This window comes from Bufo gargarizans, chromosome 3, assembly GCF_014858855.1.
Source record: "Bufo gargarizans isolate SCDJY-AF-19 chromosome 3, ASM1485885v1, whole genome shotgun sequence".
NCBI lineage: Eukaryota > Metazoa > Chordata > Amphibia > Anura > Bufonidae > Bufo > Bufo gargarizans.
In genome coordinates this window covers 236434390-236460019 of record NC_058082.1, presented here as the reverse complement: position 1 = coordinate 236460019, position 25630 = coordinate 236434390, and the positions used below count along the sequence as shown (strand labels likewise).

General features: G+C 43.5%; 1 protein-coding gene across 13 annotated transcripts in view; it reads left to right on the top strand.

Annotated features, from left to right (window-relative positions):
• The window catches only part of MBNL2 (muscleblind like splicing regulator 2), a 182628-nt gene that overhangs the window by 30272 nt on the left and 126726 nt on the right, over positions 1–25630 (top strand). The window contains exon 2 of one of the 13 annotated variants that reach the window (XM_044284663.1): positions 15894–15981. The exons of 10 other annotated variants lie outside the window; for them this stretch is intronic. The gene's annotated coding sequence lies outside the window, so the exon portion shown is untranslated. Of the gene's footprint in view, positions 1–15893; positions 15982–20811; positions 20833–25630 lie in introns of those variants that run through there. 2 more of the 13 variants (XM_044284665.1, XM_044284664.1) reach the window with 2 other exon arrangements.

The following is a 25630-nucleotide window of genomic DNA, read 5'->3' as shown; positions in this document are numbered from 1 at the left end:
AATTTTAGTGTATTTTTGTGTATGTAGAGGTGACCAAATTTGTGGGTGATCATTTTATAAATGGGTAGCAGTAAAGGCTGTATTATACAGCCCGATTCTGCAGGCGACTGTGGGGAAGGAAGCATTTGAAGAAGACCGCTGATATTGCATGCAGTGTGTGGAGGAAGCGATCGTTGTGCCATCGCTTGTCCCCATACTGTCTAATTGTTTGCTGGCAGCAGATTGCTATTAGATAGCACAATCTGCCACCGACAAACGCAAAATGCAGAAAAATCCTGATTGCCCGACGACCGAGCAGTTTTAGACTAACGAGTGTAACTGCGAACACTTGTTAGCGATAATTGGCCCGGCAATCACCTTGTGTAATACAGGCTTTAGTTTTCCGCTGGCCCCAACTGTCAGCCATATTATCTCCCAAGAGACTCAATCATTTGTCAGTCACTTTCCATTCCATCAGTTCTGGAATAAAGTAGCAATGTTTTTTTCTGATCTCATACAACCCTGCCGTCTGGAGGTCCTAATTAGCTGTAGATAACACATATTGCAGCGTGTGACAACCTAAATCTTCTGATAAATGTACAAAAGTTCTCAGACTTTGACAATTCTATTTGTATGCATAGGATTCGGTGATCCTTCCCAGTTGTAATAAAGAAATGATCACATGCAGGCACTAGGGATGAGCGAATCCACTTCGGATGAAACAAGTCCATTCACATAATACTTTGTTTGAATACTGTACGGCGCGAGCACTCCGTACAGTATTAGAATGTATTGGCTCCTATGAGCAGAAGTCATTACTTTGCGAAGTCTCGCGAGACGTTTCCTGAACTCGGGTTCGGTTCCAAGATACCACTTGAAACTGAACTTAAGTTCGGGAAATGTTTTTTTTACAGTAGAAATCAATTTATGAAGTTATTACCCAAAGCCTCACGAGACTTCGCAAAGTAATGACTTCGGCTCATAGGAGCCACTACATTCTAATAATGTACGGAGCGCTTGCTGATCCGTTTTGGACCGCTTGTGAGAGCCCTGAAACGGATCTCACAAACGGAAACCAAAACGCTGGTGTGAAAGTAGCCTCATTTAAAGGGGTTGCCTCACTTCAGCAAATGCCATTTATCAGGTAGAGAAATTTAAAGGGAACCTGTCATCAACTTTATGCTGCCCATACTAAAGGCAATATAAAGTAGAGACAGGTAAGTTGATTTCAGCGGCCTGTCATGTAATAGTTAAAAGTAGGTGGTTGCCAAGAACTAACATCACAAACATTGCAGACTAGACCTGGAAAAGAGTCACGGCTACCTGAGAAGATTCATGGTTATTCATGACTTCCTGCTCTCCCTGCCCACCTGCTGATGACTGACCGTCTTCTTCCTAGTTTTCTCCCTATCTCTCTAGGAGAGAACTGCCAATCATCAGCAGATGGGTGGGAGAGCAGAAGATTATGAATAACCATGACTCTTCTCAGGTAGATTTGACTCTTTTCCAGGACTGGGCTACAATGATTATGATGCTGGTTCTCGGCAGCCACTTACGAGTATGTGGTGTTTGTGGCAGGACCCTCCTCACTGTCGGCAAAGCCGGCCGTGCAGCAGTGAAGGCTAACGGCCTAATGGAAATTTTCCCGGTAGGCCTGGTAGGAGGATATCTAATGTATATGGGTGGAGGACTGTAGGAGGATATCTAATGTATATGGATGGAGGACAATAATTTATATGACTGGAGGAGGATATCTAATGTATATGGATGGAAGACTAGAGGAGGATATCTAATGTATATGGATGGAGGAGTGGAGAAGGATATCTAATGTATATGGATTGAGGTCTGGAGGAGGGTATGTAATTTATATAGATACCTTCCCCTCACAGTAGCACCGGTGCCTTCTCAAACAGCTGATCAGCAAGGGTACTGAGTGTGGGACCACCTATTAGATACTGAAGACCTATCATGTGGATAAGTCTTCAGTATCAAAATCTCAGAAAAAAACCTTTATGGTCATGACCTTGACTTGGCCATTCCAAAACTTCAACATTATTCTTCTTTGTTACAAAACTTTTGTTAATAGGGTGATTGTCTTGCTGCATGACCCAGAAATCATGTTCCATCAATGTTGGCAAGCAGTCCTGGCCCAGATGCAGCAAAACAGGCCTAAAACCATGATACTACCACCTCTGTGTTTTGCGTTCTATTTTGGTCTCATCCATTCACAAAACATTGTTCTAATACTCTTCTGACTGGTCCAGGTGATCTTTAGCAAACTGCAGACAGGCAGCAGTATTCTTTTTGGATAGCAGTGTCCTCCTGATGGTTAACATTAGCATGAGAAAGGTCTTTGGTTGCTTACAGGTTACTTCGGATTTGTTTGGGACCTCACAAACTGTTACAGACAATGCTCTTGGCGTAAGACAAGTCCTGGGGAGGGTAATAATGGTCTTGAATTGTAAGCACCAGTTTACTAGTTCACAAAGAAAATATGGAGAATATGCTATTTTTTATTTTGAATTGATATTTATGCATTTATATTGATGTGTATTTTTATAGCAACTAATAAAACATTTTATGTACTATCCATTGGTTGCTTGTTGGTGGCTGTAAGGCTGAAGAGTAGCGCCACTGAGAAGTTCTGTATACATTTTATTATATTTTAACCACACAACCTTGCAGATTGAGATCAGTGCAGTGAGGCTCAATGGCCTTGTTAAAGAGGTTCACTGGACTTTTAATATTGATGTCAGTCAGGATAGGTCATCTATATCAGATCAGCGAGGGTCTGACACCCCGCACTCCCGCCGATCAACCAGTGCCATACATAGAAAAGTAAGGGCCCCATAGCAATCATCAAACCAGGCCCCCCACACAGGACAGAAGGGTTACCGCCTAAACCCTTTTCAATGACCCTTGGGCCATTTTTTCCACCTCCTCATTTGCTAAAAGTCGTTCTTTTAGAGGGTAGAGTCCTGACCAAGTTTTCGCCCCCAGTAGAAGAGGTCCCAACTCGGGGACCATCACCATGCAGGTGCCATCTCCCTTCTCTCATCCTGTTAGTTGCTGCTTTGCCATAGAAATAGCAGCAGCAGGAAGAGAGACGGGAGTCCAACCCTGCCAATCTGATATGGATGACCTATCCTGAGGAAAACCCCATTTAAACCTCTAGGGCTGTATTATCCTTTCAACTGAGCTAATATGCCAGCCCCAGTTCCAGTAAAAATCAGCAAGAAAAAAATGTTGTTATAATGCTTCCCAATGGTCTTGTAATTAATGAGGAACGAATGTCAAATACAAAATGTAAAAAATAGACACAAAATAAAAAAGAATAATCTAATGAAATGCCACCACTTGTCCACACAGCAACTTCTGTCCCAACTTTAGGCTTGATTGACTTCTCCCTGCGCGCTGTATGTCATCAGCAGCCTGTACCAAGCTGTACCAGGATGAACAGGCGTGCTCACTGATAACTGTTCTTGACCTGGATGCCACCCAGATGACCATTCTGTGGTAATTTACAATACTGTAGCATGTAGCAGTTTATAAACTGATTTCTCTGTCTAGGTCAGATTTAGTGCACATGGGCATGTTCAGAAATAAAATTATTAGGTTGTGTGGCGGTTTCGGTGCAAAGATCTGACAGGTTCCCTTTAATTTAGCGCTATGAGTTTTTCAAAAAGTAAGGTAAGCCCATTGCCGTTCTGGTGTCTGGTGTGTTTGTGCTGTATACTTGTGTTATAGTCAGATGACATCTGCTTTCTTTGGTGTTGAGTAAAGGACAGCAGGCTTTTACTAAGATGATTTATCAAAGCTCATTAATTTCTTGTTGAATACATGGGTGACCTAATTTCAAGAGGTCACAATATGTCCACAGCAAAATTTAACATCACGCTTTAAGAGTAACGAGCATGAGAAATATTTCACCTTTGTTTACTACAAGTATCTAATAATGATGTTTCCTTGGAGACCATTTAGCTTTCTATTCATAGGAGCTTTTTTTGGCATTTTGCTGACATTTAAATAATTATTTATTAATGAAGTAATTATTGCCATAATCACAACTGGTCTTTGACCTGTCTCGTCTTGGAAAGCTGTAAGCGAAAATGCTTTTAGCTGCTACCATTATCAATGTAATCAATTAAAATTAGTGTAGCCAGAGAGTACAGATTGCGTTATTGCTGCATGGACAGAAGTCGTTTTCTGATTGCTGAAGGTGTCATTACTAGGGGAAGTCCAAGCAGCATGCTGTGGTAAGGCTGGCCCAGAGCTGTTGCGCACATCTCACCTCCTAAGCTCCTGCTCCATATCTTAGGCTACTTTCACGCTCGCGTTTTGGGCGGATCCGTCATGGATCTGCAAAAACTGATCCGTTACAGTAATACAACCGTCTGCACCCGTCGTAAACAGATCCGTTTGTATTATCTGTAACATAGCCAAGACGGATCCGTCATGAACTCCATTAAAAGTCAATGGGAGACGGATCCGTCTTTTATTGTGCCAGATCGTGTCAGAGAAAACGGATCCGTCCCTATTGACTTACATTGTGTGCCAGGACGGATTTGTTTGGCACAGTTTTGTCAGCAGCGTTTTGGTGTCCGCCTCCAGAGTGGAATGGAGACAGAACGGAGCCAAACTGATGCATTCTGAGCGGATCCTTTTCCATTCAGAATGCATTAGGGCAAAAATGATCTGTTTTGGACCGCTTGTGAGAGCCCAAGACAGATGTCACAAACGGAAAGCCAAAACACCAGTGTGAAAGTAGCCTTAATTAGAGACAAGTGGAGGAGGACCGAACATGGCAGCTATTAATGGCCACCACAGAGGTACAGCTTTGGGGGAGATATTTTGTGTAGTGCTGTGGTATTTGGTTCTGCTAGGATATTATTTTGTACTGCACTGTGGTATTGCTGAATCCACCTACTTGTGTTGGCCTTATCTACTTGTGTTCACCCACCTTCTTTCAATTTTGACTTACCTACAACATGGGGGTTCCTAGTCCACCCGTTTGCCCACCTTAATAGACGGTTTTACATAAATTGTACTCTGCACATGTTGCAAGTTTATTTTTAAGAGGTGTGGTCCATATAACTTACACTTTTACTCACAAATATAAACTTATGTTATGAAAAGTTGCAATTTGGTGCACAGTTACATGAAGGTGTCTGCGTGTATAAAGTGCTGAGTGGCATTTTGACAATGTGTTAGGTGTCTACTTTCAGAAAATATATGGGTATGGGGATTAGCATGATTTTTTTTTTGGGTCATTTAGGTTTTATTTTTAGATTTCAAAACTCCAAAAATTGTCCTGTCTACCAGAGGTGAAAAATGTCCTTCTGGTAGCAAAAGGGTTAAAGGTAATCTGTCACTTGGATTGAATACTATTGTTAGAGTTGAGTGAACCTGCCTTTTGGCAAGTTTGAGTTTGGGTTCAGGGTTTAAGTGAATTACGTAATGGATTCCGTTCTCACAGAATCCATCACTTAATTCAAAGCCGGCACGCCGCATAAAACACGACGTGTAAGGCCAGCACCGAGGGTTCTATTCTGTTGGCTATACACTGGTATTATGATGGCATGCAAAACGGAATATCTCTAGAGGCATTCTGTTTGGCATGCCAGCATTGAATTACGTTATGGATTCCGTGAGAACGGAATCCATTACCTAATTCACTTAAACCTCGAACTTGAACCTGCCAAAAGGCAGGATCGCTCAACTCTACCTATCATCTGCAGTCCTGAATGAATAGTACTGCATCGGGACTGTATATTTCCATGCTACCCAATTTCATGACTGTGTGCTGACAAAACTCCACTGAAATGCATTGTCTGGACTGCTGAGCTTGCGCTCAGGAGGACCTCTCCATTATCTGTGTCCAGACAGTGTCATTCAGCAGAGCTTTGCCAGCGCACAGTGGGGAAATGAGAGGCAATATGAATATAAAAAATATATAAAGTACTGATCCAGACTCCTTATCTGTAGTCCTACTCAGGTAGTCCAAAAAAGGACCCATAACTTCTCCTGATATCTCTGTTTTAGTAACTACTTGCATTCCACAAAAATAATTTTTACGCTCGTTATGAATGAATTGCCAGCAGTTTGCGATAAAGTCTAACAGTTGGGAGGAGGATGGGGGGGGGGGTCCCTGGATAGTATCCGATACTTATACAGAGAAGGCTGTCAGTCACTTATAGGACCGCCCACTGAGGCAGCTGAGCTCAGAAATAGCAGAGATTGTAATGAATAAGTTACACATTGTGCTACATCTTTTCCCACAAAACCATGTATCAATCTGCTCAGCTCCTCCTTCTCTATGACATGTTGCCTGCAGATTGCACATCTGACAGACTTCACACGGGCGAGTTTTCCTCGCGGGTGCAATGCGTGAGGTGAACGCATTGCACCCGCACTGAATCCGGACCCATTCATTTATATGGGGCTGTGCACATGAGCAGTGATTTTCACGCATCACTTGTACGTTGTGTGAAAATCGCAGTATGCTCTATATTGGAAGTGAATGGGACTGTGTTAAAATCGCAAGCAAGCGCGGAAGCGGTGCGATTTTCACGCATGGTTGCTAAGGAGATGATCGGGATAGGGACCCCATCTTTATTATTTTTCCTTATAACATGGTTATAAGGGAAAATAATAGCATTCTTAATACAGCATGCTAAGTAAATTAGGGATGGAGGGGGTTAAAAAAAAATTAAACAAATTTAACCCACCCCATCTACTTGGTCGGGTAGCGGATCTCGTCTTCTTTCTTCAGGACCTGGGTAAAGGACCTTTGATGATGTCACGGCGCTCATCACATGGTCCATCACATGGTCCATCACATGATCCATCACATGGTCCATCACCATGGTGATGGCCCATGTGATGAGCGCAGTGACATCATCAAAGGTCCTTTACCCAGGTCCTGAAGAAAGAAGAAGGAAGAGGAGATCCGCTACGTCACCAAGTGGATTGGGTGAGTTAAATTTATTTATTATTTTTAACCCCTCAATGGACATTTTACTAAGCACTCTGTATTCAGAATGCTATTATTTTCCCTTATAACCATGTTATAAGGGAAAATAATAAAATCTAGAGAACACCTAACCCAAACTTCTGTGAAGAAGTCCGGGTTCGGGTCTGGGTACCAAACATGCCGATTTTTCTCACGCGCGTGCAAAACGCATTAAAACGCTTTGTACTCGCACAGAAAAATCGTGCATTTTCCTGTGACGGAACCGGATCCTCTCCGGCTCTTACACTCGATGCCCGTGTGAAAGAGGCCTAAGTGTAATAGGATAAGGGAAAACTACTAGATCAGTTTGGGTCCTACTGCTGGGACCCCCCTCCCTACTGATCACGAGAATGGGCGAGCGTACCCTTCAGCCGCCCCCCTTTGAAATGAAGAGATCAGTAAATTGAGCATGTGCATCTCTGTGGGACCTATGTGAAATAGCTGAAAGAGCTGTACTCCAGCAGTCAGGTAGACATGAATGGAGCAGCATGTTTGACCTGCAGCCCTTCATTTTGGGGTTCTGCAGGGTACAGACACCTGTTTTTATAATTAGCAGGGGTCCCAGTAGAAGAGACCATTGAACTTGAATACCCGTTTAAGGATGTAGTTGCTTTGCTTGCTGTTGTTAACCAGACCACTATAACTTCACTCGACCACCATAGAAATGAAGCATTTGAACTTAGCAGCTGCATTTTATTCCTGACCTTTTCTCACTATGGCTATTTTGGGCTAGTTGTCTTTTAGGGAAAGGACCGACATTATTCTGTCTGCCTTTGCAGATAATGAAATGTGATGCAGCACAGAGGGGAGAATATCACATAATAAACATGATCTGGTGGCTCTGGCTCTATATATAGCAGCTAAAACCTCAGCCCTTGACTGTCAGCGCTGTGACCAGACCCAAATGATGACTCCTGTGTTGTCAGGAAACAGAACCCAGCTGTTTTCCCACATACAGCTATAAGAGACAGTTAGCATGCTCCAAATAAGCCCAATGTTGCTTTCAAGGCCATTATGCAGAACACTAGTGCCAACCTGTGCTTATCTTGCTGGGGGAATCAGTAGTGATTGGGGTTGTCATAGTAACCACCAACATGATGCATTTGAGGTCTGAGCAAAATCTGATGTTAATCCAGATATAAATGAGTTAAATACCTCTAGGTGAATGCCATGGATAATGTCACCGGTACCCTGACTGTATTTAACTGTATTTGTATAATTCAGTCTGGATAGCAGGAGGAAAAGGAGTATTATTAAAAGAGGGCCTTTCATGGGTCCAGACATTATACAATAAGCATCACGTTATGTAAGGCATATAGCAGGGATCTAATAGGGCTTACTATTTTTCCTGGGCGCCGCTCCGTTTACCCGCTGTGCCCCTGTTAAATTCTCCCGCCATGTATGCTAATTAATAGCATCGGTACAGGGAGGAGGAGACTGCCCTGTTTCTCAATGGGCGTCTCCTTCTTCCTGACTGTACCGCAGTCCAATCACAGCGAAGAGCGTCACAGTCAGGGAGAAGGTGATTTTTTTTTTCTCCCTGGCTGTGACGCTCTCCGCTGTGATTGGACCGCGCTACAGCCAGGGAGAAGGAGACGCCCATTGAGAAACCCACGCGTCTCCTCCTCCCTGTTCCGATGCTATTAATTTGCATACCAGGCCGGACAATTCAACAGGGGCACAGCGAGCGAATGGAGCGACGCCCAGGAAAAATAGTAAGCGCTATTAGATCCCTGCTTTATGCTCTACATAACATGCTACTTATTTTATACTGTCTGGACCCATGAAAGGTCCTCTTTAAGATTTAGTAATGGAGTCATAGACACTAATATGTCATATGGATGTTTTAGAGACACATTTGTCACAGTCAGGAGGGAAAAAACTCACCTTCTCCCTGTGACGCTCTCCGCACCACAGCCAGGGAGAAGGAGACGTCCCTTGAGAAACACGGCCATCTCGTCCTCCATGTATCTCTGATATGAATTTACATAACAGGTGGGAAATCAGAACATGAGGGCACAGCGGGGGAACGGAGCCTGCCTAATTCTGTTGCCCCACCTTCTGTCAATCTGGACCCCTACAACATGGGGCCACTTTTATGATTTTTTTTTCAGGGCCACTTTCTTAGTTCCCATTCCACCCCTGACTACAACAGATGTGTCAGGAGAGGTAAAGATGGCTTGTTTAGCCTGTATGTGGTGTATTTACAGCTTATGATGCTCATCCCGTCCAGGCAAGAAGATGCAGATATGCTGTAAACCAGGGGTACTCAAGTACTTTTGGTAAAGGTCCACATACCTGCGTCTGCTGTAGGATGAAGGTCCGAACTGCAAAACAAGATATATAAAAAGGGACAACACCATTGGCGTATAGTGCTGCTTTATTATTATTTTTTCACCATAATCCACACCTCCAAGCCCACCTAATCTCCTTTCTGCTGACCAAACAGTGAGAATGTCCTTTCGTGCCCCCTGACAGTAATGATGCCCCTTTAATGCCCCTCAGACAGTATGATATCCCTTTAGTGCTCAACAGAGAATGATACCCCTAAGTGCACCCTCACAGCATGGTGATCCCTTGGTGCCCCCACACATTATGGTGCTCCTTAGTTCCCCTGACACATTGTGATGCCTCCTTAGTTCCTCCCCACAGAGTATGAATACCCTAAGTGCCCCCTCACAGTAGTAATGCCCTATCTGTGCCCCTTCACAGTTGTAATGTCCTCTTTGTGCCCCCTTCATAGTAATAATCCCCATTGTGCCCCCTTCATAGTCATAATCCCCATTGTGCCTCCTTCATATGAATAATCCCCATTGTGCCTCCTTCACAGTAATACTGACCCTTTATAGTAGTAATGCCCATTGTACCCCCTTCACAATAATAATGCCCATTGTGCCTCCTTAATAGTAATAATCCCCATTGTGCCTCCTTCATATTAATAATCCCCTCGTGCCTCCTTCACAGTAATACTGACCCTTTATAGTAGTAATGCCCATTGTACCCCTTCACAGTAATAATGCCCATTGTGCCTCCTTAATAGTAATAATGCCCACCGTGCTGCCTGAATAGTAGTAATGCCCATTGTACCCCCTTCACAGTAATAATGCCCATTGTGCCTCCTTAATAGTAATAATGCCCACTGTGCTGCCTGAATAGTAGAAATCCCCATCGTGCCCCCTTAATAGTAGTAAGGCCCATTGTGCCCTGTCACAGTAATAATGCCCTGTTTGCCCCCTTCATAGTAGTAATGCCCTCGGTGCACTGTGCCCCTTCATAGTAATGCCCGCTGTGACTGTGCCCCCTCAATAGTAGAATTGCCCATTGTTCCCCCTTCACATTGGCAATGATCTTTGTGCCCCCTCCAGAGTAGAAATGCCCATTGTGCCCCCTCCATAGTAGAAATCCCCATTGTGCCCCATTAATAGTAGTAATGCCCTCTGTGCTAGTAATGCCCATTGTGCCCCCTTCATAGTAGAAATGCCCATTGTGCCCCCTTCATAGTAGAAATGCCAATTGTGCCCCCTTCACATTAGCAATGCCCATTGTTGCCCCTCCATAGTAGAAATGCTCATTGTGCCCCCTCCATAGTAGAAATGCCCATGGTCCCCCCTCCAGAGTAAAAATGCCCATAGTCCCCCCTCCACAGTAAAAATGCCCATTGTGCCCCCTCCAGAGTACAAATGCATATTGTACCCCCTCCAGAGTACAAATGCCCATTGTGCACCCTCCATGGTAGAAATGCCCATTGTGCCCCCCATAGTAGAAATGCCCATTGTGCACCCTTAACATTAGCAATGTCCATTGTGCTCCCTCCAGAGTAGAAATAAAAAAATAAAATAAAATAAAAACACAGTATCTACTCACCTTGTCCTCCTAAAGCTCACAGTCCTCTCTCCCCTGCAGACACAGATTGCGCTGCAGCACTGTGTGGGCTGAGCTTATGCAGATTTCCAGGAAGCTGGCTCCGCCCACACAGGCCTGCAGCGCGATCTTTGCCTGCAGGCTGAATGGTAGAGCGGGGAGAAGTCTTCCTGCTTCACCATTCAGAGCGCTGCCGGTTTGAAGGAGGGGAGAAGCGCAGGGAGCTGAGTGGTGAGTGACAGCAATGATACAGATGGAAGCACTCATTGCTTCTAGGCTCTGGTACCCTGTGACCCCGGACCGCCCCCTTCCTTAGCACACCACTACACAGGGGTCCAGACAGCTGGCAACTACGGTCCGAAAGTTGAGTACCCCTGCTGTAAAGTATTCCTCTCTGGCAGGGACACTCCAGGAATGGTATGTCTGTTGTCCTTGGCTACATGTCCACTTCAGGCCTCAAAATAATCCTGCTGAATCAACTCCTGGGCGGGTATATGAAACCGTATATACATTGTGGTCAAAGAGCTTGAGTAAGTGCACAGTGTAAATACCTGATTAGTCAGGCTCACTCCCATGGGATTACATATCCTGTTAACCACACTCATTTATTTGACCTTATTTACATACAGTCAGGTCCATAAATATTAGGACATCGACACAATTCTAACATTTCTGGCTCTATACACCACCACACTGGATTTGAAATGAAACAAACAAGATGTGCTTTAACTGCAGACTGTCAGCTTAAATTTGAGGGTATTTACATCCAAATCAGGTGAACGGTGTACACGGGGTGTAGGAATTACAACAGTTTGCATATGTGTCTCCCACTTGTTAAGGAACCAAAAGAAATGGGGGAATTGGCTTCTCAGCTCTTCCATGGCCAGGCGTGTGTTATCCCCTCATTATCCCAATTACAATGAACAGATAAAAGGTCCAGAGTTCATTTCAAGTGTGCTATTTGCATTGGGAATCTGTTGCTGTCAACTCTCAAGATGAGATCCAAAGAGCTGTCACTATCAGTGAAGCAAGCCATCATTAGGCTGAAAAAAACAAAACAAACCAATCAGAGAGATAGCAAAAACATTAGGTGTGGCCAAAACAACTGTTTGGAACATTCTTAAAAAGAAGGAACGCACCGCTGAGCTCAACAACACCAAAAGACCCGGAAGACCATGAAAAACAACTGTGGTGAATGACCGAAGATTTCTTTCCTTGGTGAAGAAAACACCCTTCACAACAGTTGGCCAAATCAAGAACACTCTCCAGGAGGTAGGTGTATGTGTGTCAAAGTCAACAATCAAGAGAAGACAGAGGGTTCACCACAAGATGTGAACCATTGGTGAGCCTCAAAAACAGGAAGGCCAGATTAGAGTTTGCCAAACAACATCTAAAAAAGCCTTCACAGTTCTGGAACAACATCCTATGGCCAGATGAGACCAAGATCAACTTGTACCAGAGTGATGGGAAGAGAAGAGAATGGAGAAGGAAAGGAACTGCTCATGATCCTAAGCATACCACCTCATCAGTGAAGCATGGTGGTGGTAGTATCATGCATGGGCATGTATGACTGCCAGTGGAACTGGTTCTCTTGTATTTATTGATGATGTGACTGCTGACAAAAGCAGCAGGATGAATTCTGAAGTGTTTCGGACAATATCATCTGCTCATATTCAGCCAAATGCTTCAGAACTCATTGGACGGCGCTTCACAGTGCAGATGGACAATGACCCAAAGCATACTGCAAAAGCAACCACAGAGTTTTTTAAGGGAAAGAAGTGGAATGTTATGCAATGGCCAAGTCAATCACCTGATCTGAATCCGATTGAGCATGCACTTTTTGAAGATAAAACTGAAGGGAAAATGCCCCAAGAACAAGCAGGAACTGAAGACAGTTGCAGTAGAGGCCTGGCAGAGCATCACCAGGGATTAAACCCAGAGTCTGGTGATGTCTATGCGTTCCAGATTTCAGGCTGTAATTGACTGCAAAGGATTTGCAACCCAGTATTAAAAAGTGAAAGATTGATTTACGATTATTATTCCATCCCATTACTTTTGGTTCCTTAACAAGTGGGAGGGACATATGCAAACTGTTGCAATTCCTACATCGTTCACCTGATTTGGATGTAAATACCCTCAAATTAAAGCTGACAGTTTGTAGTTAAAGCACATCTTGTTTGTTTCATTTCAGTAGTGTATAGAGCCAAAAATGTTAGAATTGTGTTGATGTCCCAAAATTTATGGACCTGACTGTATCTCCATCTCTCTAGTGGCAGCAGTTTTTTGTTTGTTTTTTCGCCTGGAGATTAACGGTATTATCCCATGACTAATGTAAAAAAACAAAAATCAAAAATATCATGGCAATCTCTTTCTAACAAAGCTAGAACCAGCCCTGTATCTTACATGGATCCACAGATCTCCCCTTTCATTGCTTTTCTGCTGCAGCTAAGGGAGCGTGTCTCAGCTCTCCCTATCACCGCTCAGGAAGCAGTTGAAGGATGAAACTGAGCATGTGTGGCCTTCTCAGTGAGCGGACAAAGAAATAAGAAAAAAACAAACAGCAGGTGGCACTATACAGATATATTTCATTCAATAATTTTTTATTACAGGCAATTACGAAAGTATTTAGATCCACGTGCTGGTTTGAAAACTGTAGAATGTTTTTCGTGGGAAAACCTCTGTAAGTTTTTTTTTTTTTTAGAAGAAATAATGAATGAATACTAAATCACATAATATGACCCAGAAAGAATCTTATCAGATTGCCATTGAACAAAACCTAGCAGTGGTGACCTGTCAGTGGCACAGGGGGCATTTCCTGTGTTTAGAAGTCAGCAGGGGCCTGAAATGAAGGCAGTGGATCAGTTACTTGAGTATGTGAGAGGATGCACACTGCTCTGGGGTAGTGGGGGAGGTTATCTGCATTCTGGTTGGTCTTGTCTGCTGTCTCTGGTTAGCTGTATGTGAGAGGATACACACTACTCTGGGGTAGTGGGGGAGGCTATCTGCATTCTGATTGGTTGTGTCTATCTCTGGTTAGCTGTATGTGACAGGATATACACTGCTCTGGGGTAGTGGGGGAGGTTATCTGCATTCTGGTTGGTCTTGTCTGTCTCTGGTTAGCTGTATGTGAGAGAATACACACTGCTCTTGGGTAGTGTGGGCATTATTGGCGTTATTTGCATTCTGATTGTTCTTGTCTGTCTCTGGTTAGCTGTATGTGAGAGGATCCACACTGCTCTGGGGTAGTGGGAAAGGTTATCTGCATTCTGATTGGTCCTGCTAGTTCATGTGAGGAGAGCAAGGGGTTATGGGAAGTGAGAGAAGTACAGGATGGCCTTTAGGACACAGCAAAGATCACCACAGGAAGTGCAGCAGGGGCCATCTTAGGAAGATGCTGAAATAGAGGTTCAGAGAAATATGGTTGCTAAGGGCTGAATACAGAGACATCAGAAAGATAAAATTACCTGAATAATAAAGCTTCATGAATATCTTCCCTTCAGCATCACATATGCTAGGAATTTAATTTATGGTAGTGAAATGGCAGTTACACTTTAAATATGACTCATCTAAATTAGCCATGCTCCAAGCACAGTTTGGTCCCTAAAACTTCCCATACACATTCAATAGTGAATAATCTTTTGGCAATAGCTTTCTCTCCCAACTCCTCCATACACATACGTGTTCAGTTTGGCTTTATGGTGTACCATTCCTTTGCAGTGAAGGTCTAGATGGGTGTTACCATATGGGGTGTGTCCATTCACAGTCTGACATAACCCAATCGGTGCTGCCCATTGTCAGACTGTACAGGAACACACCCCTCAATTGGTACCAGCCATCTAGACCTTAATTACAAGCTGCTAGCATTCATTCATAAAGTTCTAGGAATAGTAAATGATTGGTACAACACCGAATTGTTATTACATGGGAAATGTCTGGAGAGGTGACAGGCCCTCTTTAAACAGGTTGCCTCACTTCAGCAAACGGCATTTATCATGTAGAGAAAGTTAATACAAGGCACTTACTAATCTATTGTGATTGTCCATATTGTTTCCTCTGCTGGCTGGATTCATTTTTCCATCATATTACACACTGCTCATTTCCAGGGGTTAGGACCACCACTGCAGAGCAGATACTAGGTGGCTGGGATAGGAGCTGCTATATATGCATAGCTTTGTGCTCCCATGGTCAGCCTTTTTTCCCATGGTATGCAAACACGGCCACCGCTGATAGATTGCAGGGTGGTCGTAACCATTGAAACGAGCAGTGTATAATATGATGGAAAAATGAATGAAGCCAGCAATGAGGCAACATAGACAATCACAATACATTAGTAAGTACCATATATTAACTTTGTCTACGTGATAAATGCCATTTGCTGAAGTGAGACAACCCCTTTAAGGCCACAATATGAATTAGTGTGAATTGTCAGCAAAAGGCAGTTTCGGTCAACATTGTTAGGCTACTTTCACATTAGCGTTCGGGGCTCCGCTTGTGAGTTCCGTTTGAAGGCTCTCGCAAGCGGCCCCGAACGCATCCGTCCTGCCCTAATGCATTCTGAGTGGATGCGGATCTGCTCAGAAAGCATCAGTCTGGCAGCGTTTGGCCTCCGCTCCGCTCAGCAGGCGGACACCTGAACGCTGCTTGCAGCTTTTGGGTGTCCGCCTGGCCATGCGGAGGCAAACGGATCCGTCCAGACTTACAATGGAAGTCAATGGGGGGCGGATCCGTTTGAATTTGACACAGTATGGCTCAATTTTCAAACGGATCCGTCCCCCATTGACTTTCATTGTAAAGTCTGGACGGATCCGTCTGCGGCTACTTTCACACTTAGAATTTTTTTTACAATATAATGCAGACGGATCCGTTCTGAACGGATCCATCGTCTGCATTATATGAGCGGAGCCATCTCAGACGGATCCGCTCTGAACGCAAATGTGAAAGTAGCCTAAGTTGTATGGGGAACTTCCGACGGTCCCCCAACAGATGTCATGGAAGAGAAGGATCAGACAAACAGATTTTTTTTGCCCTTTTGTCCTCGCAGGAGAAGAGCCGCCACAGAAGAGCTGAGCACAGTGAATAAAACAAACACCTACCTCCAGTCACAGTCCCTGCGGTCAGTTCTTCAGCAGGTCTGATGAGCTTTACTCGTATGACGGGTCAGATCCCTTTCAGTAGTTGTATGCATGCTGCCTTTTTGTATGTGTGTTTTACCCTCCTTTGTCTTTTATGATAGCCTCCACACAAGATAGACAGCGGCACTGGTTTTAGTTATCTGTTTGGTTTTGGTCTATTAGTATTTTGAATATTCATTCTGGAAAAGATATTGAGGAACCGTTTCCCTTGTTACTATGGGAACACATTTTGTATGCTGCAGATATGCTGTATGCAGGAATTATTTAAGGGATGTATCCACTTGATCTGTGATTTCTGGATTTACACGATAAGGTCCAGAAAGGTTGCATATGTGGCCTTTGATGGCAACGTCTTAAAATAGATAGCTGCATGATCAAGTGCGAGGTTTCTTAGGGTAATTGGCAAGGATGCTTGTTACGAGCCTTGAGTTTGTATCTTGCTAGCTCCTCTGTTCTGTGTAAGGTGTTTAGCATTTTAGCATTTGCTTAGTGTTTAGGCTTTTACGGGCAAAAAAATAAAAATACCATGGGGCTAAAATTTTGAAGGTACCTTTACACAAGCCGAAAATCGTGTAATTTATCGGTAAATCGAGCGAAACTATGCGATTATTGAGCAGTGTACAAGCAATGAACGATAGAGCGACAACGGACAATCGTTAGATTTCTCAGCCATCGCCTGCTAGCTAGTGGAGGAGACCGCTGCTATTACATGCAGCGATCTCCTCCGCAGCATGGGGAGGAATGATCGTTATGCCATCACTCTTCCCTATGCTGTCTAGGTGTTTGCTGGCGGCAGATCGTAATTAGCAGGTGTGATACAGCCTTAAGGTTGCATTATTTAACTTTTGTGAAACCTTTTTTGATCTCTAAATGGTTCAGATCTTTCATCCTCCCTGCTGGTTTTTATTGGGATATTGTCTGGAAGCGAATGATGGATCTTAGCAAAACATCAGATGCAAACTGGAAATGGTCCTGTAACATTGGCCATTCTATGTTTGTGGTCATGGAGTATGAAATCAGGAACAGAAGCAGGTCTTCAGAGCCCGAAGCTCAGGGCATATATGTATCATCTATATACAAGGGATGACGGCATATGAACTGAAAGTTCATTATTAAAGGGCACTTGTCAGCTCCCATATGCTGCCCTCATGACTCACAAAAGCCCGCAGCACGTGCCAGCATTACGAGAGATGATACCAGTGAAGCACGCTGCCCCCGCCCTCCCTCGCCTCTGGACGATGAGTGACAGCTTTCTTTTCTGTGTGCATAGGCTTCGTCTACATTTCTGTCGCAGAGCTGGTGACCAGTGTTGGCTTTGGTAGATCAGTACTCTAAAAGTACTAAATGCCATCACAGGAGTGACAGATCGCTGATATCAGCAGGTCTGCCATTACACTCTGCTGTCCCGAGTGAGTGCAGCAAATGGGAGCTGACTGGTTACCTTTAAAACTATTGTACGGATTAATTCACTTAGCAGAGGGCCCCTTGCTCTCCAATAATAGACCATCTACTTATCAGTTAATATCCCCCTAATGTCTCTCCAAGACTCTAGCGATAATTGTGAGCTATGAAATTCATTTCCGCAATCAGATTCGTACTGGCCCACAAGGGAACAGGTGAAGTAAATTGGGCCCGAGCCCCCATACCCTGAACAAGTGGCATGTGATACAGTAGACAGACTGCACTACATATAGATAGGCCGCGTACAGCGTCTCTACACTGAGCGGATCCTTTACATGCACTATATGTTTAAGGTGGGGAAGGGCCCCTTTCCAGCTGGCCCCTGTGCAGATGACTACTATGACAGAATAATGCTTACAGTCGGATTCATTGACTCAGAGCACAGTGTAGAGCGGTGACAGCCAGACATGGTGAAAGTGATTGCTGACTGTGCGTGTCTCCCAGTCAGCTGCGGTGGTGGGGGTGAGGGCACCTTATGCTGCTCATGCTTTCCTATGGAGGATAATAGTGTTAAACCGACAGGAGTTGCTATAGTACTTGTAGCAATTACAATGTAAGCCCCACCAATCCTCTTTCTCCACAGCCTTTTTAATAACACCACAAGATTTCCTTAAAGGTACAGGTGAGAGATGACTAAAACATTCCTAATAAATTGAGAACCATCATAAACTGTATAGACATAGTAGATAGGATTGAAAAAGACAGGTCCATTAAGTCCAGTTTACAGAGCTACTGAGGTGGTCTCCAATTACCCTGCATTGTGGGAGAATTCTTCCCCGACTAGAATACATGCCTGAATCTAGGAGATATAACTTGGGATAGTTTTACTCGCCAATAAGGCACCCAGCCTCCCCCTTTTGAACTTGTTTGATGAATCAGCCTCTTATGGCAGAGAGTTCCGCAGTCTCACTGCTTTTACAGTAAAGAAGCAGCGTCTATGATGATGATACTTTCATTCCTCCGGAGTAGAGGATGTCCTCTTGTCATAGTTACAGGCCTGGGAATAAAAAGATAATTAGAAAGATCTCTGTGCTGTCCTTACACATATTTAGACACTGTTATTAGATCGCCCCTAAGCTGTCTTATTTTCCAGACTAAATAAACCCAAGTTTGTTAACCTGTCTTTGTACTGCAGTCCACCATGCCCTTAAATACCCTGGTTGCCCTCCTCTGCACCTGCTCTACTTCAGTTATGCCCAAAACTGCACACAGTATTAAATGTGTAGTCTGATTAGTGATTTATGGGGGTCATTTATCAAACTGTTGTAAAGTAGAACTGGCTTAGTTGCCTATAGCAACCAATCAGATTCCACCTTTCATTTTCCAAAGGAGTTGTGAAAAATGAAAGGTGGAATCTGATTGGTTGTTAAGGGCAACTAAGCCAGTTGTACTTTACAACACTTTGCTAAATGACCCCCTATGATGTTGACATGGGTGTATATGCCTTTTTGCTTTTTTTATTTCCCTTTGCAGCAGCTGCCTGGCATTGATCACTGAAGTTACGTTTACTGTCCATCGGTCCTGTAAGCTCTAACTTTTCTTGTCACTGTTCAATATTTTACTGCATCGTGTGGAGCAACATAAATTGTGTAATACATTCTCCCCTATGTGTTCGACCATCTCCTCCTGACTTTTTTCAAACTGGGGCAAAGGAAAACTGGCTTAGTTGCCCTTAGTAATCAGATTCCGCCTTTCATTTTTCATAGTTCCTTTCGAAAATGATAGGATCAATCTGATTGGTTGTTAGGGGCAACTAAATCACTTTTCCTTTGTACCACTTTTGATAAATTTCTCTCAGTGGTTTTACTGATTTTTAAGCATGGTTGTAACATACTTTTTTTATGGAGATGTTTATTTTTACTAGAAAACAGGCTGCAAAGAGTCTCCTAGGCTACACTCTTGACAGCCTGTCTTCAGTGTCTGCTGAATGCTGAAGACGACTATTTGGAACATAGAGAGGCAGGCTTCTCAGCCTGCCTCTTATCTTACTGCCCCGGCCCCTAGCTCCCTGTATGTGCTTTAATGGTCACTGCCTGTGTCCCTGCCTATCTGACTTGTTGATAGCACTGACAGCTCTGCCCAGTTATCTCTGTTAGCTTAATTGGTGCATCCAGTTTCAGAGCTTCTGTAGCGCATCCAAAAGAGGGCATGGCTTAATGGGAAAGGGTGTCGTTTTGTAGGAAAGGTGTTTCAGCCTAAGATGCAATGTTTTATACTAAAATAACGCCACCCAAAAATCTCAAAGTAAGCCAACCAATAGTTGGTATAGAGTTACAGTACTTCCATACCAGCGTCTTCCCTTTCCGCTATTGAGATCCGTCATAGGATCTCAATAGCGGGGAAAACACTTCTGTTTTGTCCACATTCATTGTCAATGGAGACAAAACTGAACTGAACGAAACGGAATGCACCAGCGTTTTTCTGTCCACAATGTGGTACGGAGCAAAAAACTTCCGTTCTGATAATACAGCCGCCTGCATCCGTTATGAACCGATCCGGTTGTATTATCTTTAAACTAGCCAAGACGGATCCGTCATGAAATCCATTGTGTCAGAGAAAATGGATCCGTCCCCATTGACTCACATTGTGTGTCAGGATGGATCCGGTTGGCTCAGTTTCGTCAAGCGGACACCAAAACGCTGAATCAGTTTTCTCTGACACAATAGAAAACTGATCCGTCCTCCATTGACTTTCAGTGGTGTTCATGACGGATCCGTCTTGGGTATGTAAAAGATAATACAGCCGGATCCGTTCATAACGGATGCAGGTGGTTGTATTATTAGAACAGAAGCATTTTTAGCCTCAGAGAAAAGTGTCAATTTCTGCACCACATTTCTCAACCAGCCTGAGCCCCTGTGATGATGTAGGACTGTCTAGACTGGATGACGTTTTGCACTTGTCTGTCTCACCAGTCATGTCCCTATATTAGTAATATTCCCCCCAAATATTTGTTATGAATGGCGGATAGGGTTGTTTTTTTATAGGCAAGTCTTTAATGTTTCTGTTGTAGTCACCTTGATGTCTCTGTCATTTCTCAGGATAAGCTATGGGTTTTGCAGCCTTGGCGGAGTGGTCATGTCGCTGTGCATTGTTTACTGTGCTTCATTCTTTTCATGACTTGTATCATATCCTCCCAGTTTTACCACATATTCCTTATTAATCAAACGTGTCACCTTCTTGTGACCACAACATTAATCTGCAGGAAGCAGTCTTCGTTTACTCAGCTTGTTTATGTGGCCAGACGTGTTGTCAGCCATAGGGAATTGTTATATTGTGTCTATTTTTCCTGGAATTAATATTTACAATAAAAGAATTCTATTTTTAGGCTTGTCATTCCACCAAGCCATCCTCTTTCTTCCCCAGCGCTGATGCCTCTCCTCCACAAAGGTGGGTAATAACGTACTGAGCACTTTATGTATCTACTGTACGTACACCTACACATTATAGCAAACACCCCACCCATCCCTTTTTCTTGTAAAAAAAAAAGTGTCAGTATAAGGAAAGGTAGTCTTGTATAAATAATAAAGTTGTATAGGATTAGAAAATAAAAGCTATTCCTGTTCCAAAAACAGCGCCATTCCAGTTATTAGTTTAAATGGGGCTGAGCTGCAGTACCAAGCACAAACCATGAACAAGAAATGGCGCTCTTTCTGGAACAAAGCAGACCCCTATATTAATCCTGAAGTCTGGTCTTGCATACAATAAATTGAAAACCGTGACTAGGAACTAAATTTCGATTTTACATTTATTTTTGGCTGAAAAGAAACATGAACCATCAGCCTTTCCTACCGGATGAATGTGAATTAAGTAAAAGAAGAATCATAAAAGTAAACTTTTGAAAGTCTTTCTACTCAGTTTTTCCAGTAGATAAATTATCCTTCCATAGGACATTATTCCCAGTGACACATCCTAAATTCTACTACTTCTTCTTTTTGTACAATTTTGCCATGGAAACTTGGCTGGGCAATTTTGTTATTGCTGGATTCTTTGTGGCACATTCTCAAGCACAATATTCTTATTGAAAAACTTCCGTGGTTATTTCAAGTTTTTTTTTACACCCTGTATGCCCATCTACTTAATTAACATAATAGAACGCAAAAGAATTGTAGAACACTGTAGTACTAGTAATAATAATAGTAATAATAAAATACATAGTAATTAGGGATGAGCAAGTCGATTCTCATAAAACTTCGTTCCAATACTGTACAGAGCATGAGCTCCGTACAATATTAGAATGTATTGGCTCCGATGAGCCGAAGTTATTGCTTTGTGAAGTCTCACGAGACTTCGGGTAATAACTTCATGAATTGATTTCTACTGTCAAAAAAACATTTACCGAACTCAGGTTCGGTTCCAAATTACCACGGAACCGAACCCAAGTTCGGGAAATGGTTTACAGTACAAATTAATTTATGAAGTTATTACCCAAAGTCTCGCGAGACTTCGCGAAGCAATAACTTCGGCTCATCTGAGCCAATACATTCTAATACTGTACGGAGCTCATTTGTGATATGTACAGTATTGGAACAAAGTTTTATGCAAATCGACTTCGGATGTTTCATCCGAAGTCGATTCGCTCATCCCTAATAGTAATGCTACCCAATGTTAAATGGGTTGTCTGGTTTATCAAGCATATTTTGAAATACACTCATGCACACGACCGTTGTTTTGGTCCGCATCCGAGCTGCTGTTTTTGCGGCTCGGATGCGGACCCAATCACTTCAATGGGGCAGCAAAAGATGAGGACAACACTCCGTGTGCTGTCCGCATCCGTTGCACCGATCTGTGGCCCCACCCAAAAAACATAGCATGTCCTATTCTTGTCCGTTTTGCGGACAAGAATAGGCATTTCTACAATGGGCCGCCCGTTCCGTTCCGCAAATTGTGGAAGGCACACGGGCGGCTTCCGCAAAAAATGTCACGGTCATGTGCATGTATCCTTTCACAGTCGTGTTTTGGGTGGATCCGTCATGGATCTGCAAAAACAGATCCGTTACAATAATACAACCGCATGCATCCGTCATGAACAGGTCCGTTTGTATTATCTGTAACATAGCCAAGACGGATCCATCATGAACTCCATTGAAAGTCAATGGGAGACAGATCAATTTTCTATTGTGTCAGAGAAAACGGATCCGTCCCCATTGACTTACATTGTGTGCCAGGATGGATCCGTTCGGCTCAGTTTTGCCAAGAGGACAGCAAAACACTGCAGGCAGCGTTTTGGTGTCCGCCTCCAGAGCGGAATGGAGACTGATCGGAGGCAAACTGATGCATTCTGAGCGGATCCTTTTCTATTCAGAATGTTTTAGGGCAAAACTGATCCGTTTTGGACCGCTTGTGAGAGCCCATGACGGATCTCACAAACGGAAAGCCAAAACGCGAGTGTGTTTTAAATCTGCATTTTTAGCTCAGGTTTTGAGATCCGGCAGAGGATCTCAAAACCTGAGTTAGGCTACTTTCACACTAGCGGTATTACTGGATCCGGCAGGGTTCAGCAAAAACGCTTCCATTACTGATAATACAACCATCAGTATCCGTTATGAACGGACCCAGTTGTATTATCTTTATCATAGCCAAGACAGATCCGTCATGAACTCCATTGAAAGTTAATGGAGGACGGATCCGTTTTCTATTGTGTCAGATTGTGTCAGAGAAAACGTCATGGGATGCGGAGCAAAACGGATCCATCATGACCCACAATGCAAGTCAATAGGGACGGATCAGTTTTGCGCCACATCCCATGATGTAAAGAAAACTGCAGCATGCTGAGGTTTGCTCTCCGGTATGAGAACGGAATGGAATGCATTTTGGAGCTGTTCAATTAGGTTTTGTCCCCTTTGACAATGACTGGGGACAAAACGGAAACGCTAGTGTGAAAATAGCCTAATGTAATGAAAAAAACTGATCAGGCACCATTGACTCACATTGATTTTCATGCCTAATTAGGTTTGTTCAGTTTAACAAACCTGACACAAAAGCGCTGCTTGCAACAGTTTTGTGTCCGGCTGCAAAAAGCAACTGAACTGATGCATACTGGTACATCCAGATCAGTTTTGTCCCCCATTGACAATGAATGGGGACAAAATTGATCAGTTTACCTCAGGTTTTGAGACCCTTAGGCCCCTTTCACATGGGCGAGTTTTCCGCACGGGTCCAATGCGTGAGGTGAACGCATTGCACCCGCACTGAATCCGGACCCATTAATTTCTATGGGGCTGTGCACATGAGAGGTGATTTTCACGCATCACTTGTGCGTTGCGTGAAAATCGCAGCAAGCGCTATATTGTGCGTTTTTCACGCAAAGCAGGTCCCATAGAAGTGAATGAGGCTGTGTGAAAATCTCAAGCATCCGCAAGCAAGTGCCGATGCGGTGCGATTTTCACGCATGGTTGCTAGGTGACGCTCGGGATGGGACCCGATCTTTATTATCTTCCCTTATAACATGGTTATAAGAGAAAATAATAGCATTCTTAATACAGAATGCTTAGTAAAATAGGGATGGAGGGGTTAAAAAAAATATAAACTGACCTCATCCATTTGTTCGCACTGCCTGGCTCGTCTTCTTTCTTCTTCTTTGATGACCTGGGATGAAAAGGACCTTTGGTGACGTCACTGCGCTCATCACATGGTCCATCAAGAAAAGAAAAAAAGGAAAAATAGAGTGTTCATTGTCCCCCAACAGTCTTTTTATAACCTCTTGGGGGACATATTATGTGGCAAAAAAATTTAAAATAATACACTAAAATATTAATAAAATAAAAAGGGAAAAGTGAAAAATTACCAAAGTGTCAGCTGTCTCCCAAACGTTTATATTATATAACAAAACAACTGACACAAAATTGGGAACTAATTATAATAATTTATTTTGGTGTCAGTTTGCATATTTAAAGAATAGGGAGCTATAAAAAAAATGTTTTGTACAGTTTCTCCCAAATAAAACAAAAAAATTAATTTTAAGGCCCTGTGTCAAGTAAAAAATTGTAGCAAAAATTATTTTGTTAGTCCCAACATAAAAAAGTTACAACCGTTTAACCCACAACATGCGCTAAATCACAGAAAAAGTGTCTGTTAGCCCTGGGTATTAACGTATTAACAAATGAGTGCTTTCCCCACTAGTGCTTACTGGTAGGACACCTGTAACTGGGGGGCAGGAGGTGGTAAAAACCAATGACCACCGTCCTCTGCAGTGAAGGAAAGCGCTGATTTATAAATAGGAGGCAGGATGGAAGGAAATGTCACCGGCCTCCATATTCCGGTTCCTGCGCTGTTTACACCTGGCAGTTGATGGCCATGGTCACATACACCACTCCAGTCAATGATTGGCTTCAGAGGTGACATTACTGCTGAAGCCAGTCCTTGGCTTGAAAGGTGCATGTGACCACGGCCATATACTGTCAGGTGAAAACAGTAACTGGCTTTGTGTGTAAAGTATTTTACTGCTGTGTGAAACAAGCTCTCTCCTATTGATAAAATGGCCAGCCTCTGTACTCACTTTCACTATGAATGCACTGCAGCGAGCGGCAGCGAGCTGGCCTGCCGGCGCGTGACTGACGTCACTTAGTAAGGCACCTCCGACTTCAGGGAGCAGGAGCGTTACTAAGTGACGTCAGTCACGCGCCGGCCGGCCCGCTGCCGTTCCCTGCAGTGCATTCATCGTGAAAGTGAGTACAGAGGCTGGCCATATTATCAATAGGAGAGTGCTTGTTTCACACAGTAGTAAAATACTTTACACACAAAGCCAGTTATGTGCGCGGGGCCCCTTCATATATAATTGCGGCATTTTCGGGTCGGCCAAATCCCCATATCGCATTTGGCGATTATCGCGATTCGATAATTTTTTCGATATATCGTGCAGCCCCAGTTCATAGGAACGCTCATTTATGATAATTGGCCAGTATAATCTCTCTGTGTAATCAGGGATGTGCTACTGATAATCAATACAACTAAATGAAGGAGGAATGACTGTGATAGTGGTCACTCCTCCCAAGTCACTTTACATTGGCCTGTGTAATAGGCCGATGCAAATGAGCGGCGATCAACTTTTTTTATTTTATTGCGGCCCCTTGATATAGAGCGATGTGACAATGTGGCCCTCAGACCAAAAAAGGTCATGCACCCCTGATCCTAAGGTATGTTACAGCTGACACCAACAGCTGATGGTGTCACTGCACTGTACATGTAT